Here is an 18,263-nt window from a genome sequence, read left to right as displayed (position 1 = left end):
ATCCTGTATTCTATTCTCTTGCGTACACAATAGCTAAATAACGAGTCGGGATAACGGAGGAAAGCTCGTAAAAGCCCACCGAAACAAAACGCGGAACCTTTTTGCCTTCGTTCTTCAAGGGATATGTTTTCGCTCCCTGTTGGAAGCGTATTCTTTATCCAATTATGGTTTACGAGATAGCTCTTTCAAAGTAGCTTTTGGGATACTATTTCTACATATGAAACGAAACTCACGAGCAATTCTTGATTTAAACTGGATCATCGAGCCAAAAATTTTTCAGTAATTTTGCAAGAAATATTGAAGAAGACAGAGACAACTGTGATGGAAGTGTCCTGGGCCCTTCTGCATAATAATTTATTTAATAATAATACTAATGTAATCAACAAATAACAAGTGTAGGTTATAGATTTTTGTTGTACAATTTTATTATTTTACATGGAATAAAATAATCAGCTGGCTTGGAATTTATAAAATTGACTCATAGAACATCATTTCTAATTATTTTCCTGCCAAATTTAATACTATTATATAAGGAAATTTACTAGCACTGGTAGTCTGGTACCTGCGATTTGTAAAATCATGCTAATGAGTTTAATTGTGCAAGAAAACCTACGCCTAGGCTGACTAATGGTCAATTTCCTTTGGGCTATGACTCGCTGTCGTTTGTTAGTACTACCAATGAAGTACTTAGGCGACGGGATTATAGGTGCTCCCTCTGTGTTTACCCTTCTTCCCTTCAGACGGGGGGGGGGGCTTTTAATAATTCTATCAGAGGTCGTTTACTTGTTCGGAACGAAGGTGAACGCTCCTATAGGAAAGGGACGCGTGGTTCACAAGAGGTTTGAAGATTCGCAATAGTAGAGGTACAGTCGATTAGTTGGCGGAAGAGGAAAATTAGGCTGCCGCTTTATGATGGACTGAATTTATGTGGTTGTATTAGAGGTATTTAGTGGGAATGTTTTATAGCTGTACCTTTTGATTCCCGCAGGGAGGGCTCGCTTTGCGAGCCTATGGGGGCTGGCAAACCCACGTTCCCGCAGCCAGGGGGACCGTCGGGACAAGCGTCCCGCTTACGTGAGTCCCTATGTACACCGCAAGGAAGGTCGCCTGAGGAGTGAGGCGGCCACACTCTCTCCACGGGGCCTTGGGTAGTAGCGCACCCACGATCCTGATGTTAAGGGTGGGACCGTCGGGGACAGTTCAGGGTTTGGAGGCGCCCTGTGATCCCCGCTTACGTGAGTCCCATCTGGAACTGCCGAGCTCGGTTAGCAGGACGCCCGGCCGGTAGTGACGTGGCCGTACATCCACACGATAGTCCCACCAACGACTTAGGTTGGTACCACGGGCGGGTCGAGTTACAGCCCGGAGGGAGTAGTGACCCCTCTGCTCGGCCAAATAATGGGTATGGACTCGTGGTGGCAGTGGTTGATGGTCAAGATGCTGGCAAGAGGGCCGGATTAAGGTGTCTGCCTACACCGAATGGCCTTCGGCGTGTGAGCAGCGTCCCACCTGCTCCGGTACCGTCACGGTAGACGGAAGGGCTTAGAAAGGGCCCCGTTCGACCTGAGACGAGCGACAGCCCCTGCAGGCCTCGCTAATCCAGGAAGCAAGGCACTGTGTGCCTTGCGCGACGGTTGGGCGTTTACCCAACCCCAAGTGGTCCAGGGGACTCGGGTGCTGTATGGATCTTTATCTGCGGAAAGTACCCGTCACCAAAAAACCACTAGTTGTTGTACCTTTTGAAGTAAATGTCGTTCAGATTAATAAAGTTGCTTGTATTTAAGTGACTCAAGCTTGAGCTTGAAATTAGTTGAATTCAAGTTTCTATTCATATAAGTTAAATTATTAAAATAAATAGCTTGAATTTCAATCAAATTCCAAATAGTATCAAACCCTATCTTTTTAAAGAAAATGAGTAAAATCAATTTCCACTATCGCGATATGTAATGGAATAAATCTAATTATAAGTTTCACAATAATATTGTTTTATTGTCAAAAAATGTAAACGTGAACCTATTACTCATGACTACACTTGTATGAATCACCACGACCATAAATAAGTATTCTACATAATTGTCAATTGCAAGAAGAATTCCAATAAGAAAATATTACCACGAGACATTTCATCTCTTTTATATGAATAAACAGTTTCATTTGACGTCATAATCTCAAGGTATGAGTTTGACACAACACGATCAATTTGTCGATGTATCCACGTTTACGATTTTGTCGTATCTTCTCTCTTTTTTCCTTCCTCGTCGTCACTTTCGTCCTCCTCGATGGACAGATCCGAACTATCGTCCTCTGCCTTCTCTGCTTTTTTTTCACCATCGGACTGATTTAGACGTTCGTTTTTCTCGCTTACGTTCGCGTTATCCGGACTCTTCCTTTTCTCTCCCTGTTTCTCGAAGTTGTAATCATCGTCGTTCTCGATCTCTACCACTTCTTCCTCGGCTCCAGATCTAAAACGAATTCGTTCGGTTTAATTACTTAGAACGGCGGTCCTGGAAACGACATCGGGATCAAGTTAATAGTATTAATTCTATTATGACTGCCCTTCGGGATGGTTCTATGAAGTTAAATTTCTAAGAAGAAGAATGTTTTGGAAGCTACGCTTCACGTTCCTGATGTAATACTTTGATGTGAAATTAATAATCAGATTATTACACTGTAAATGAATTATTACATTGGAAATATTGGAATGCTATTATCGATTCATTATGGATGTTTTTATGTTTGCAGAAAAATTGGAAGCAAAAATATACGGGACATATGCTGTTGGCAATAAATATAGTAACATACACTAATTACGTTTATTGGGAAATTCTACCTTTTGCTTTATTTAATGCTTTACGATATGAAACGCATATGATGCGAATCAAGCAATAGATTAACCGAAAATAATTGGAATAAACAGATCTTTAAAAATACAACGTTCGAAATCCTTTCATTCAATTGTTGATCGTGCCATTTCCTCTCTTAAGAAGAATGGTGTTTCAAAAAGGCTAATTCTATAGAATATTCTATAGAATATTTTGTTTTATTGAGCTTAGATCATTATACGTTGAACATTCAATTTCAAACTTTCAAAATACTCGTAATTGAAAGAGTTTCTATGACTATTTCTCTTACATACGAACTTCATTTCGGGAAGATAAAAGAAAAAAGAACTTAGTACAATTACTCGTCACGTCTCCTGCCGTGTCTTCTTCGTGATATCCTTCGCGTCCTCTTTCGCCTTCTTCTGGATCCACTCCTGGATCTCCTTCGCCATGAACCTCTTCTCCTCCTGTTTCTACGTTGTCGCTCCTTGGTGTCCTGCACCTCGTTGTCTTCGAATCTAATCGGCGTTCGACGAGGCCTTCTGTCCTCAACTTGTGAAACAGTGCTGTCCGACTTTCTATCCTTACTTTCTTAATTGCCTTCGTTCATGAGATCCGAAGATACACGGAAAACTTTGTACGCCGCGTCTTTCGGAATGAGATAACCGGATTCTACGCCGAAATCGATTGCCTTCTGGATGTATCTTTTCATTTTTCTTATTCCTATAAAGAAATAGGATTTTATAATATATTTGATAAACATAATATATGCTAAAAATATAGAATTTTTAAGAATATGTACAATTTTGAGAAATGTTTCGCGTGTATTTGATATTCAGAAATTATTTTCAAAATTATTATGCTGTATTGAATAATGGATAGAAAAAATAATGCATTGAAAAAACTCATAAATGGTTTGTATATAAAACTTGTTGTAATAATCAAATGATGATGAATCAATGATATTGATTTATCGAAAGAAAACGTGACTTGGCACGTAGAAGTTATTAATTTCGGCTAAATAGTAAATTGTATGTCGAAAAAGGGAACATTTTATTTCTATTAAGCAATAAATTACATATGAGGTGCAGTATGTCGGATTATTATTTAACTGCCTCCGATAATAATAATGGACTGCTGTGTTAATTAATCATTTTATTGCCTTTATATAACGGTGCAATAAAAGATAACAATACCTATTGCTAGACTTTCGCGCTCATTGAGCAATTGCAATTATCCTCAGATCGTAATAAATATTACTCGGCCTACGATTATAGTTAAATTAATTAGTAGGTAACATATAATGGTATTTAGATAAGTGTGGCTCGTTACATAATTTCAGTACGTCATTAAATTAACCTAGATTATGCCGATATCACAAATGTCACTGTCTTAAGTATAGCTATAGAAAGTGTAAAATATAATTAATGAATAATACAAGAAAGATCTCGAATATAATAATGATAGTTTATTTTTTCTGCCTCTTAACTATGAAAAGGGACAGGGTTTACAATTGTTATTTTTATTCGCCTTGAACTCTCGACCATACATCCTTCTGATACATATATCTCACACTCTTCTCACTAGACTATTTAACAATTAACTTAGCTATCGATATAGAGTATTAACGCAAAAATTGAACTAAATTTGAAAAAACATATGTACTTCCTAATTACATTTTTCTTTATATTCCACGAAACCTTATATAATTTTTTGCTTTCCACGAAATCTCAATTTTACATTCTACTTCGCTGATCCTCTTTATCCTCACAGAACAAAATTGTTATCGTCCTCGGGACAAAATCTCTTAGCTAAATTCTCAAGAATTTTCATGCTCTAAATATTAAGTCCAGGGAAAAAACATATTCGACGGTCTGCATAACCATTCGTCTTATAGATTTCTCGAAAGTCACTGGAAAATAAAGAAGGAAAACGTGTTCCTCCTGTAGGGGAAACACGAGTAGAATCGAGTTTGCGTTACACTGCCGTGTATATAGAAGGATACACGAGGTCTTCACGGGGCTCGCGATTGAAAATCCTCGACCACTACGGAAACGATTTTTCTCTGTTTCTTTACGACCCTATTCTTAGGGTGAACAATTTACCAGAGTTTTATCACTTCCTTTATTTTCCTTAATATCTCTTTCGTTCGGTCATTTTCTAACAATAAAGGAATATGGAAAGAATAAAAGATTTTCATTTATAGTTATACGACTTTGCAATAATTATCGTAGTTGAATTTTGTTAGTACGCTGAGAGAAGTAATTTTCCGAATCTCTGGGTCTTTATTTAGTATTTCTTAATCGTTCCTCTTTTAATGGTTTTTCTAAAACGAAGGAATATTAAACAAAAATTTCTTATAATCAAACATCGCTACTTTCTCAATAAATTTATGAAATAGAGTATCTATCAAGGTTTTATCTCGTGACTATACATTTTCATGGATGCTATAGAATCTGCTGGGGCGTTGAAACATTTAACGAATGACTGTATAGAGATAAATTGTGGGAAGAATCAGAGTATACATAGCATGAAGACGTTAGCAGAGGCAATTTGCAAAAAGATGTACGCTCTAGATATAAATTATTACTGTAGATATCGAGATTTTTTTCTAATTAAATAAGTAAGTTAATTATTTAATATATAATTAGGTAATTTTGGAAGAGGAAGTTCTACAGGAACTATCTTTTTTTCTCAATTACTTTTACGAAGTTAAAGTATTACACAACTACGTTTCCCTCGAGTTGTAAGAGAGCAATGAAATAATTCTCTTTGTCTCTACATGTTTACAAAAAAAATCATGTAAAATTACAATCTCCTCATTTTCTTATTTCTGTCTAGTTTCTCCTTATAGTTATTACTGTTATGGTCAAGATTTGTTTCGCAGTGATCAAGTAGCTATCGAATAACGTTATGTAGTCGCAGTTGTACGACTGATAAGGAGAGTATCGGTCATTTTTGACGACCAACCTTATTACTTCCTTCCAAAGAGTCGGTGGTTGAATGCAGCTTTCTCTATTTAAAGTTTCCCGCGAGTGATGCAATATCTTATCGAATGAAGCGTGTGCACAGTTAAAACGATTGCGACCGCACGTGCAATTTCCGTGCTTTCTTCACCCTATTTTTATAGACCTCGCGGATGGTTTCGCGACACGTGTTCGCCCTCCTTACGACACGCAAGCTGGAACAAACACGCGTGGAACGCTCGAGTAACGGAGAAAAATTGACGTCGTCTCGGTGATCCCTTTGGCCATCGTCTTGGACGTAAATTACATTCATTGAAATAGAGGTTTGGTCGTGTGTATTTGGCGAGCACGTGTAATGTTACCTGCCTTTTTTTCGAACTTTAGCATGAAACGAGTTGCCATTCGTTCGTGAATTAAGTTTGTTAATTACACTTCACATCTTGTAAAATTCTTTTTGCTGTTTAAAATTGATACTGCCGTTGATTTATACATTAATAACACTAGCGTTTTTAGGACTCTTTATAGAATTTTGTCGTGCAATTTTTGACTAATTTGATGGTAAATTAAATTAGGTAAATTGGTAAATTATATATTATACTTTATAAAAATGTCTTTTGCACGAACGAAAATTTGAAATTAAATATGGTGTTAATCAAATATTAGTGGTTTTGGGATATTTATTTTCACTACCCTCCTAAATATTTCAGAAATATTGATTATGATAATATTATAAATATAATTATAAGGTATTATTACTATGCCTTTGGATTTATTATTTATTTTTAGGAATCTTATTTCCCTCCGACTGCAGGTTGTGTTCCTTTCTTTACATTATTGCAGTACAGTGCTTACTTGTAGAAACTAAAAATAAATGACATAATGATCAAGAAATTGCAGACAGACGTGTCATATTTCCGTCCCGTAATATTCATTTGGTGTTATTTGGACATCTTTTTCTAAACACATAATAGAAGAGTTTCAGAACTTTTAATTTAAAAAGTGATAAAAATACTTTGGTTAACAAAACTAAAATGGTAAAGATAGAATTATATTTAAGAAGAATATTCAAAAATAATATAATTAATATAATTAAAACAATATAAAATAATACATAAAAAAGTACAAACTATTTTTCTAAAAAATTTCTTTTAGATTAATAATACTTATGATAATGAGCCATACTCATATTCCTTCTCTTATATCCCTTAGAATGCTCATTCTTCATTACTACAAAACTACTTTAATTTTGTATTAATTATTCAAAAATTCATCGTATATAAAAGATGCGTTCGTTTAATATTTCCTTATCCATAATTATTATTCTAATATCTTTCACATGTCTTGGTCAAGAAATTTATGACCATTTGCGAGTAATTCAAGTACGTGTAAGGTTTTCGACGGAATATTTTGCACAACACAGATTACTATTTATTGAGGAAACGACTCATTCAACCCTAGTTTTCGTTTATTAATGAGTTTGTTCAACTCTATTCGCTTATCGGGTGGAATTGATCATTCTTATAGTGGTACGTGTTTCGAATGCGTTTTCATGGTTGAAGCTGAGTAAACACCATCCATACAGTTGGAGAATAGAACTTGCGTATACGTGCTTAACTATGTTAGTAGATTTTAATGGAGTTATTAAAAATGGACGAATAAAACTCGAATAAAATATATATACGCACTATTGTATAATAATGTACGTGAAATCTGTAACATTCAAAATATGGAATTTACTGCGATAATATACAGTAACAATTTGTTGCTGTATTAAAGCAATATACATTTCAGAAAATTTTTCATACGAAATTATACTTAAATTTATTTGAATCCTCTTACATGAGTAACTTGCGGAACTTATATATTTGCACAAAAGCAAGTAATTTATGGTAATAAATTTGAAAGATGAATTCCAGCTATTAATCTCGAACTTTTTCCTGAATTTCAATGTTATAGACATAAGGTGCTAGGAAGGTAACGTTGCTGTACTTTGTGCAGCTAAAGATCCAAATATTTTTTATACTTTACTCATTAACTATATTTTAACAAACAGAGATTGTCTTCTATATTTTATGTGCAAAATATATGCGAATTTACAAACCCTAATCTCAAAAAGAAAAATTATTTCACTTCAATACTGTTACAAATCTTACTAGTCAACGTATGATCTTTAAAACAAAGTCAAATGAATCATTCGTACTTTTTTATCTCTAATCCTCTGTGTATACATATATATGTATATGGAAACTTACTTTCGATACCGATATATAACATATTTTGAGAGGATATGGTTCGTGAAATAAAGAAGAGTCGACCGATAAACAAATTTTATTTCTGACTCAACTACCATTTACCCAGAGATACGATGAATATTAGCGTCTGAAACACATTTCCATCGCTTAAATACTATTTTCTCTCGACATGTAGCAACACGTCGACGGCGTAATACCATTTAAAATGCATTTTCCCGTAAAGATATGTAAGTGGTAGGTGGCACGCTATAAGACAGAGACGAGCGGAAGATAAAATTTAATGTTACGATAAAGAGAAGGCGGGTACAGTGGTATTGTCGTGCATGCATCTAATCGCCAAGCCACCTTCGGCCTAGATTAACAATCCATTATGCACATTTCCGCTTTCTGACAGTTTCTCCGCGGCAACTAACTCGCTTGACAAATTGCAGCGCGCGCGAACTCTCAACGAGATTCATTTCGAATAGCTTTTATCCCTTGTGATTGAACGAGAGTTCGACGATTTAACAGGGAGATTACGCGCACTACCTACTACTTCTACAAACCAGAGCAGATAAGATTCAACGAATTTGAATTCTCAATGGATTTTCTCCCTTTAACTCGAGGTAAGTTCGTTTCGCCTTGTTTTAGAGAATCCGAGCGTTTTTAAACAATAAATTATGACAGATCCTAGGAGTACTCCGTGAAAATTAAATTTAGGCGTGGAGTGAAGTTGGAGCAAGTAGGTTTACGTAGCTTTTGTACGTTCAGTAAAATTGAAGGTGTTTATTTATTAGTTGGTTTATTAGGAAGTTAAATATTCAGAAAGTTTATTCGTGAACTTTTTAGGTAATTGAGTGATTGTGCTAATTTTTTAGAAAATCGATATTAAATAAAAAATTTGAACTAGAAAATTGTTAATTTCTTGTTTTCTCTTTCATGTGGGTGATCGAAGCTTTAAATTTGGAATGTCTAGAATAAAATATTGCCTGCGTGTATTGCTTATTACTAAGAAGCTGATAAAAACAGCCTTACTTGCCAAATAATATATTATTGTTCGGTGGAATTATACTGATAAATAACTCATTTTTATACTTAACTTTCTGGATTTTTAAATATATTGCTCTTCTAACAAACCGACCGTATAATTTATATTTAGTAAGTAACCTTTTGTTCGAAGAAGTGAAACTGAAGTTGGAGTTTGAACTAAACTTCGTCACAAGTACAATTTGCTTTTATTGAATCGGTACTACATGTAATCCGTGCCATAGTACGAAGTTACAGCACAAAGGATTAAAATTATCGTAGGAGTAAAACGCGCAGGAAATTGTAAACACAGAGATTGCGTAGTCAATGATTCTCTTTAACTCAAAGTTATTTGAAGAAGAAGAAGAAAAAAGAATTAATATTGGCATAAAGTTACCAATACCAATGATATTATATTGATTCCATAGTTCCGCAAAAAAATTGCAAACATTACGGTAGCATTTATTTAAAACACAACGGAACACTATAAAATCAACGAAGAAGATAATTTCGGAAAAATCTTGGTAGTGTCAAAATCGATCTATGATATTCGGGGCGATTTATTAGATCCTCGATTCTAAGCTTGTAGAGTTGACAGATGCGCATAAATATTAACGGACGTCCAAGGGGATAGAAACGACGAATTGCACGGTGACGTAATATAGAGGGGGATTTCGAGGGTCAGACTGAAGGGAGGACTTTCGTTGAATATTTTAACTGTCTTCCGTAGGATCGCTTAATTAGTAAACACGATAGACTGAGGAAAAGGGGAATAAGGTACGATCGATGTAGAGATACATCGAGTACGTTAAAATCCTATCGACTAGAATAACAAGAGAAAAGAAGTCGAAAGAAAGTGCTAGAATATACTCTGAAACTGGAGATTTTCGACGAATATCTCCTAAGAATGGATCTTCGGCTCGACACTATTCCAATATGCATTTGTCAGAAGGATGTCGATAAAATTGCATAGAAGTCACCAATTTACGGAAGAAACATTAAATTATTGAATTCTATTTCGTTGAACGCTACACGTTAGAAAACGTAAGAAAAAAACGTGGTTTCATTCAACGGCTTCTGCGCGAAATTTCTTCCATTTCGATGAAAAATTTGTCGCCAGTTTTTTCGACGCCAGAAAACGTCGAGAACCTAAGCTTGAATTTATCAGAGCGAGAAGGGTGGGAGGGAGAGAGAGAGAGAGAGAGAGAGAGAGAGAGAGAAATTAAGAGAAAAAGAATGAATAGGCATACAACATGGAGGAAGAAAATTGAGTGGAGAATGAGAAGTCGTGGTTGCTCGAGGTACAGTGGTGAACAGTGTTGGATATTGGATCACTGAAAAAGTTGAGCAACTTTCAAACAAAATTGAGAATATTTTAATAAGACTGTCTTCATTTTGATCTTCTGAGAGTTTTCAACTTCAAGCATTCATATCTTACTTAATTAATCGGTACGCCCCTTGTCTTAGATTAAATAATAGTAAAATGGCGGAAGATAGAAAGTTTGACGAGAATTTTAACAATGTGCTTCGAGTCTAGTTCGTCCTGCACCCTTCATTTTCTCTATGATATTCTCTTTGTTTTTTATTAATACTGTGAGCGACCACGTGAACGAGAATCGATCGTGTTGCTTCCGCTAATTTAAACAGCAATTAGACGAATGCGCGAATTGATTGGAGTTCTTCTTCCCTTAAGTTTCTTCCCGTAATTGGGTGAGTCGCGATCGATATAGTTCTTTTTTCGTTTGACAGCCTTGTCAATAATTACACGAACGTGTATCAGCAGGAACGATTTCCGTTGATTTCATTGTCGTATCGTTACACAAACGCGTCGCGATTATTGCAAACCACGTTTGGGTAATTCCCGTACATAATTACACGAAACGCTCTGATGTAATAGAACGTCACGATAATTGATAGCGTTAAACGTCGCATTAGATTTAAGATACCGTAAACATACAATAGGGAGATTTATTGAATTCGAGTTCATCCACGACTACAAATGTTAATACGTGTAACGATATATTGATGACAAGGTGTTTTAATATGGATCGAAAGAATTGTCGTAAATGTCGTGGAATTTATAGTTAAAAATGCTGCGCAAGATAATTGTACGCCGTTGTGCACTTGTCTACGCTTGTTTTAAAGTGTTATATGCACAATATTAAGATTGGCAATATATAATCTTATTAACAATCTAAGTAACGATATATTAGTTGACAAAGTGTTCTAACGTATCTTTATACTATTGTCATAAATGTTACACAAAATAGTTAATTTCATATCAAACCATACTACACTTATTTGAAGATTCTGAATCAGTTACACGTACAAAGAAATTAATTTTGAAATTGACGCGAGAAATGTAATAGTCACTTACGGACTATTACATTTAATTGTATCGGGTAATTGCTTATTTATTCTGACCAAGATAAATTTCTAATTTTATCTTCACGAACACGAACACTTGTAAAACTTGTACCCCACTATTTACAAAAGAAGCCCTAACATTTGTTATCCGTTCTCTTTACTCTGTCATTACATCCACCTCACAATTACCTTCTATTATTTCCTCATAGAAATATTACCTGTTTGATACACCACTTGATCAGATCCAAAAATAACTAATCTTTCTATTTGAAACTCCTCGTTAAATGACGAATAATATGTCCTTAAAAAAGAGAGAGATAGAAAACACTTTTAAAACTCACCATTGGTCGAGGGCCGCAATACGGACGTTCACGGTCGCTCGTTGTTCGAAGTTCAAGGAACGTCCGCGATAGTTTGTGGCAACGAACGTAAGAGGAAAAGTCGTTTACCAATCACTTACACAACTTTCGTGATCGCAGGTCTCACCCCGAGTGTTGTTGTTTATGTTGAGGTTACACAGTCGAGCGATGGGATTCGACACACATAGGGGACCGTTGTTCCGCGGTTGGACGAAACGCGTACGATGGAGTGCGTCGCGACGCCGCGTGCCGACTGAAGCCGTCGTTTTTCCTTCTGGGACCACAGAATCGCCAGGAGGGGGTCGGGTGCGTCTACCGGCGCTGGACGCCAACCACCCCACCCCCCACCGCCATGTTTTCCGTCCCCTTTATTCGAGCTAGGCGCAGTCTACCCCTACTATGCTACCCCTACTGGCGTGAATTCAGATCCACGTGGTGCGCAATCGTCGACTGGTCGACGCTCGTAACTCATCGAAACGTACTGTTTTACTTTTCTCTTTCAACAGAGGATTCTACTTTCCTTAGTTAAGAAATAGTATCGTTGGATTATAGATAGCTATAACACAGTAGAACCTCTGTTATCCAAATTAATTGGGGATCAACGGTGTTCGGATAAGAAAATTTTCGGATAATAGGAAAAGTTCCTGATATGCATCTTCATGTATGAATTTCAGAAAAAAAACATAAATATTAATAACAATACAAGTAATGGAATTAAATATGATTCGATTAAAGATTTATGAGTGACAAATCTCTTCAGCTGCTAAATCACACAACTTTTTCAGCAGATTCAATTCGCTACAGTTACAAAACTTTTTTTCCTCTTACCGTCTTAACTCTATTTTAAAAGCTTCAAATACTTCAAAATGTCGAGAAATATCATTACTGCTATTATATCCATGTCTCAATTTATTATTCGAAGCACTTATAACATTAGTATCATGGTCGATTGAAGGAGATTTATCACATTGAAACCACCATTCTACCACGTCGGTATTATCACAGTCATCGAATCCTGGTATTGTATTCAATGCAGAAAGAGCCTCTTCTACATCGTAATATTAACTTCTATTTCTTCCTGTATGGTGTCTCCAATGTATTTCGCTAGCTTTTTTCGCGCTTTTTTTAGTGTTGCACATTTAAAGCCCACTGAAGCATATACCACCACATAACAAGAATTATGTTTGAATTTAATCGGTGATAAAGCTATTTCCTCTTTTCGCTAGTATTATCGTTGATCGTTAATGCGAAACGTATTCGGATAATAGAGAGTTCGAATAATAGAGATTCGTATAATCAAGGTTTTACCGTGTTAATTTATGTCAGATTATTAAAATTTAGGGTATTTACTTTGATTTTGTATTTTGTATCTTACGTTCTTCGTGATAGGGATCAGTAGTAAAATTAAATTACTAATTCCAAAATTATGATTCCCGATTACTTTCATTGAAATTAAGTGTTAAATTGTCTGATTTAGCATTTTTGTCATTTTTCATAGGTTTATATTGAAATATCTGAAGTTCTCCGCATTTGTTACTTACCGTTCAGAGGCCATGCTAATCAATAAAATAATATAAATCTAAATTCATAGAGAACTAACAATTACAGAATTATTTTTTAAAATTTATCTCGGAATTTACAAATATTTATACTGTTTCCTTGCAATATATAAAATGGAAATAAGACTTTTGTTTAAGATGTTGAGATATTGTTTTTCTTTTTGATTATATTATATTAAAATGAACCCTTTTAAAATTTATCCTAAAATATATCTATTGAATAACGCCAAAACCAGAAAATCAATAAAATTTTATTTATCAGATTTTTCCATTTAGCTTTCATATATAATATTTCAAATATTTCAAACTGAATGTAGAAAAACAAGACAAAGGTAAAAGAAAATAAAACTTTTAGTATTTTGTGATGTCACAAAGATTTAGATCGGATATTTTAATCAAAGACGACAGTATTACATGAATGTTTACACAGAGGATATTGACTCTGGGTGGGGCTTATGTTTGTTATATATGAATGTGCGATAGCAATGAAAAGAAATAAAGTTTTTGGAGGAATATAGGTATGAATGTTAATGTGCTAAGAGGAGCGATCTTAAAGGTGAATAGAGACTTCAGGGTGAAAGTTTAATGAAATAGTCTTCGAAGAACTACCTATTGTGAGACGCTTTAAGGCAAAAGTAGAGGATTGTAATTTTTATGTTCATATATTATTACATATCGTTAGGATATACATATTATGTTTCGGAGGAACGTAAATTGTTTCGTAGATGAGGACAGTGGCGACGACGTATCCCTCCTTTTACGTTAATTCTTTAGGATCTCATTATTTCGTTTTACTACTCAGAACCTTGTTTAACATCAAACATTGCAAGAACGAACTAAATTAAAACATACAAGACACCCTTCAATGATGTCAAAAAATCCACTCGGAAAACAACCCTTTAATTCTATCCCTTTAATCCACAAATTCGAAACTCCACAATAACATAACACCAATCAACAAACAATTATACAAATATACAAGTTGCCTCTCAATGATATCAAGCGTGTCACCCAAAAAGCAACCCTGTAATTTTACGAATTTTCTTGATCAAACAAATTCTAAACTGCGCATGATATAATATGAGTTAACAAACAAACAAAAGAGAAGAAAGATCCAAACTGAGATTAAAAAGCCAAACTGAAAGGCATAAGCCACCCTCAAACCTCCGAATCCACCCGAAAACCATGAAAAGAAAGAAGAAAGAAACATAACCTAAAGGAACTAAATTACGACACACAAGCCACCCTCGACGACGTAGAGCATGTTATTCCCTGCTACATCAGCTGCTTTTTGCGAACCCGCGGAACACCGTTTCAGACTTTCGTTACGGGGATAGGTTGAAAAGCTGTGGCTCTTGTCGCATTGTGCGCCGTCGAAGCGGGAAACGTTGCGCCCTTCGTCGACCATGCAGCCGACGACGATCGATCGGTGCACCGTAGTGTATGCGCAACGAGGATAACGCTTTGCCACGACATCGTCGAACGAACAAGGATGGTAGAATACGCGCCTCGAAGAGAGCGAGGAAACCAGCCTGCTGAATCCCGCTTGTAAATATCGGTGCTGAGTTCACGGGCTTCCTGCCGGCCAACTCTGACGCATACAGGAAATTAACGAAGTTGCTAAAAAACCTGAGTGCCAACTTCCACACTTACCAACTCAAGCAAAAGAGATCATTTCGAGTGGTGCTACGCAACATCCACCACTCAGTCGACCTAGATGAACTAAAGTTCGAACTTCAAAATCTTGGCCATGAGGTAACAAACATAAGCAACATTAAACATAGAATCTCAAAAAATTCACTATCACTATTTTTCATAGATTTAAAACAAAAAGCAAATAACAAAGAAATCTATAACGTCAACCCGCTATTGAACTCCATAGTTAAGTTCGAGCCACCTCTCGAACGAAAGAAAGAAGTAGTACAATGCAAAAGGTGCCAAAGGTACGGCCATATGCAGAAATACTGCAATTATAACTTCCGGTGCGTAAAATGTGCAGGTAATCACCCCACTGACCAATTCACTAAATCCCCTGAAACCCCCGCTAAGTGCATCCACTGTCAAGGAGAGCATCCTGCGAACTACAAAGGATGCTCAGCCTATAAATCACTACATAATATTAGGTATCCAAAACTGAGACCCAAGGAGATAACCATACAAGAACCTAGACCCCAAAAACTCACCTAACCATCAGTATCCTATGCGCAGGCAACACAAGAAAACGTAAACAACTCGAAAACCCACAGAGAACACACAGAAAATAGTGCTCCCACCCCACAATACACAGATAACTTCACCAGACTCGAAAAACTTATCGAGAAGCAATCTGAGCAAATTAACAACTTGCTGTCACTTCTCACACTCTTCATGGACAAATTCATACGCACAGAAGCAAAATAAAACCAATGCGAATAGCTCTGTGGAACGCCAACGGTCTAGCTCAGCACAAATTTGAACTAGAACTATTCTTAAAACAACAGCAAATAGACGTGATGCTCATATCCGAAATCCACTTCACCGACAAAAACTACCTCAAAATACACGGCTACAACTTCTACCACACCCAACACCCCAGCGGAAAGGCCCACGGCGGCACCGGAATCATAATCAAATCAAACATTAAGCACTACGAACTTCCACCATCCCAGAAAGATTACCTCCAAGCAACAAACGTTGCAATAGAAGACTGTCATGGCACAATCACCACTTCAGCTGTATACTGCCCTCCCAGACACACCATCGTCAAAGAAGACTTTGATAATTTCCTGGACACCCTGGGCAATAGATTCATAGCTGGAGGAGACTACAACGCCAAACACAACAATGGGACAGCAGACTGGTTACAGTAAGAGGCAAAAACCTCCTCAACAGCATAATAACCAACAACCTCAACTACCTTACCACATACGAACCCACATACTGGCCCACCGACACAAACAAAATTCCCGATCTTGATTTCCTCATAACTAAAAATATCTCGTCGAGACACGTCCAAATCAATTCCTCGGCTGATCTCTCCTCTGATCATTCCCCCGTGATAGTAACAGTCAGTTCAACTATCATCGAGAATACACCTAATGGCTCCATTCATAACCAACACACCAACTGGCAGCTCTTTAGAGAAGTCTTTACCCACACAACTTCAGCCTCAACTTCACTAAAAACCAATGAAGAAATCGAAGCATCCACGGAATACCTAAACACGAGCATAATAAACGCTTCTCCACACTGGCAAAAACGTCCACCAGCAAACACGAATATTCCCAGTACATATTAAAAAAAGTAGCAGAAAAACGTAGACTAAGAAGAGTATGGCAGACCCATAGAACACCGGAGGACAAACGCAAACTAAACAACGCAACTAGAAAACTATCCAAAACCATAAAAAACTACAATAATGACTGTTTTCACAAATATCTCGCCAGCTTGTCCCCCACAGCCGACTCCAACTACTCACTATGGAAGGCCTCCAGGAAACTCACGCGCCTCCCACAAATAATACCTCCAATCCGCCGCCCGCAAGGTGGATGGGCGCGTAGCCCTATAGAAAAAGCCAACTTATTTGCCAAACACTTGTCTGAAGTATTCAAACCCCATTCCTCCATAGCTGCTGCGGACGTTACCGAATACCTGCACACTCTCTTCCAAATGTCCCCTCCTATTGAACCCTTCACTTCTGCAGAGATCATAGAAGCAATCAGTCGCCTAAACCCCAAGAAAGCAGCAGGTCAGGACCTAATAGGAAATAAAGCAATTAAGGAACTTCCCATAAAAGGGATCGCACTCATCGCATCAATCTTTAACGCTATCCTCCGCCTTGAACACTTTCCTAAGGCGTGGAAAATCTCACTGATCACCCTCATCCCTAAACCCGGTAAACCAATATATGAAACCAGCTTCTATCGCCCAATCAGTCTTTTACCTACCGTGTCTAAACTATTCGAGAGGATGCTCACGAATCGTCTCCTTTCACTCCTAGAAGAATTGAAAACACTCACAGATCACCAATTCGGCTTCCGAAAACAACACTCAACAGTAGAGCAAATCCACCGCATAACCCACATGATCAGCCAAACCCTTGAAAAGGAAAAATACTGCTCAGCGGTATTCCTAGACATCCAGCAGGCATTCGACAAAGTATGGCATGAAGGGCTACTCTACAAGCTCAAAAAGATCCTACCCCACCCATACTACTCCATCTTAAAATCCTACCTAACCAACAGACAATTCATAGTTAAATGCCTAGACGCCACTTCCGCAACATTCCCAATAGAATCCGGCATACCCCAAGGTAGTGTCCTCGGACCCCTACTGTTCTCCATCTACACTGCCGACTTACCTATATCAAATGTGGTAACAATAGCAACATTTGCCGACGACACAGCACTATTAGCTACCCATGCAGACCCGGTAATTGCCTCATCCACTCTCCAGCGATGTCTCGACTCCATGGAAAAGTGGTTCCAAAAATGGGGCTTCAAAATAAACGAAAAAAAATCCTCACATGTAACCTTCACGCTCCGAAAACAAACCTGCCCCCAGGTCACCATTAACAACACAATAATCCCAAGCAAGGACTCCGTAAGATACCTGAGCATGACCCTGGACAGGAGGCTAACTTGGAAAAAACATATCTCAGAAAAACAAAGCAACTAAAGGAAAAACTAAGAAAATTCTATTGGCTCACGGGCCGACGCTCCAAACTAAACATACAGAACAAAATAACCCTCTACAAGGCCGTAATAAAACCTGTCTGGACCTACGGAATCCAACTATGGGGAACAGCAAGTAATTCCAACATTGAAATACTCCAACGCTTCCAATCGAAAACGCTAAGATCCCTATTAAATACACCCTGGTATGTTACCAACGAAACAATCCACCGTGACCTCAAGATACCTACAGTCAAAGATGAAATACACAAGTCCAGAAG

At 37.1% G+C, this 18,263-nt stretch overlaps 1 long non-coding RNA gene across 1 annotated transcript; it reads right to left on the bottom strand.

Annotated features, from left to right (window-relative positions):
• Positions 1 to 1,964: 1,964 nt before the first annotated feature.
• On the bottom strand, positions 1,965 to 12,054 carry LOC125385083. The gene is made up of 3 exons (XR_007224037.1): positions 11,754 to 12,054; positions 3,185 to 3,545; positions 1,965 to 2,462 (listed from the first exon to the last, which is right to left on the bottom strand). It is a non-coding gene; the product is annotated as an uncharacterized LOC125385083 (long non-coding RNA).
• Positions 12,055 to 18,263: the final 6,209 nt, after the last annotated feature.

Source organism: Bombus terrestris, chromosome 5 (genome assembly GCF_910591885.1).
Source record: "Bombus terrestris chromosome 5, iyBomTerr1.2, whole genome shotgun sequence".
NCBI classification, from domain to species: domain Eukaryota; kingdom Metazoa; phylum Arthropoda; class Insecta; order Hymenoptera; family Apidae; genus Bombus; species Bombus terrestris.
The sequence above is the reverse complement of the archived record's forward strand: the minus strand, read 5'-3'. Positions and strand labels throughout refer to the sequence as shown.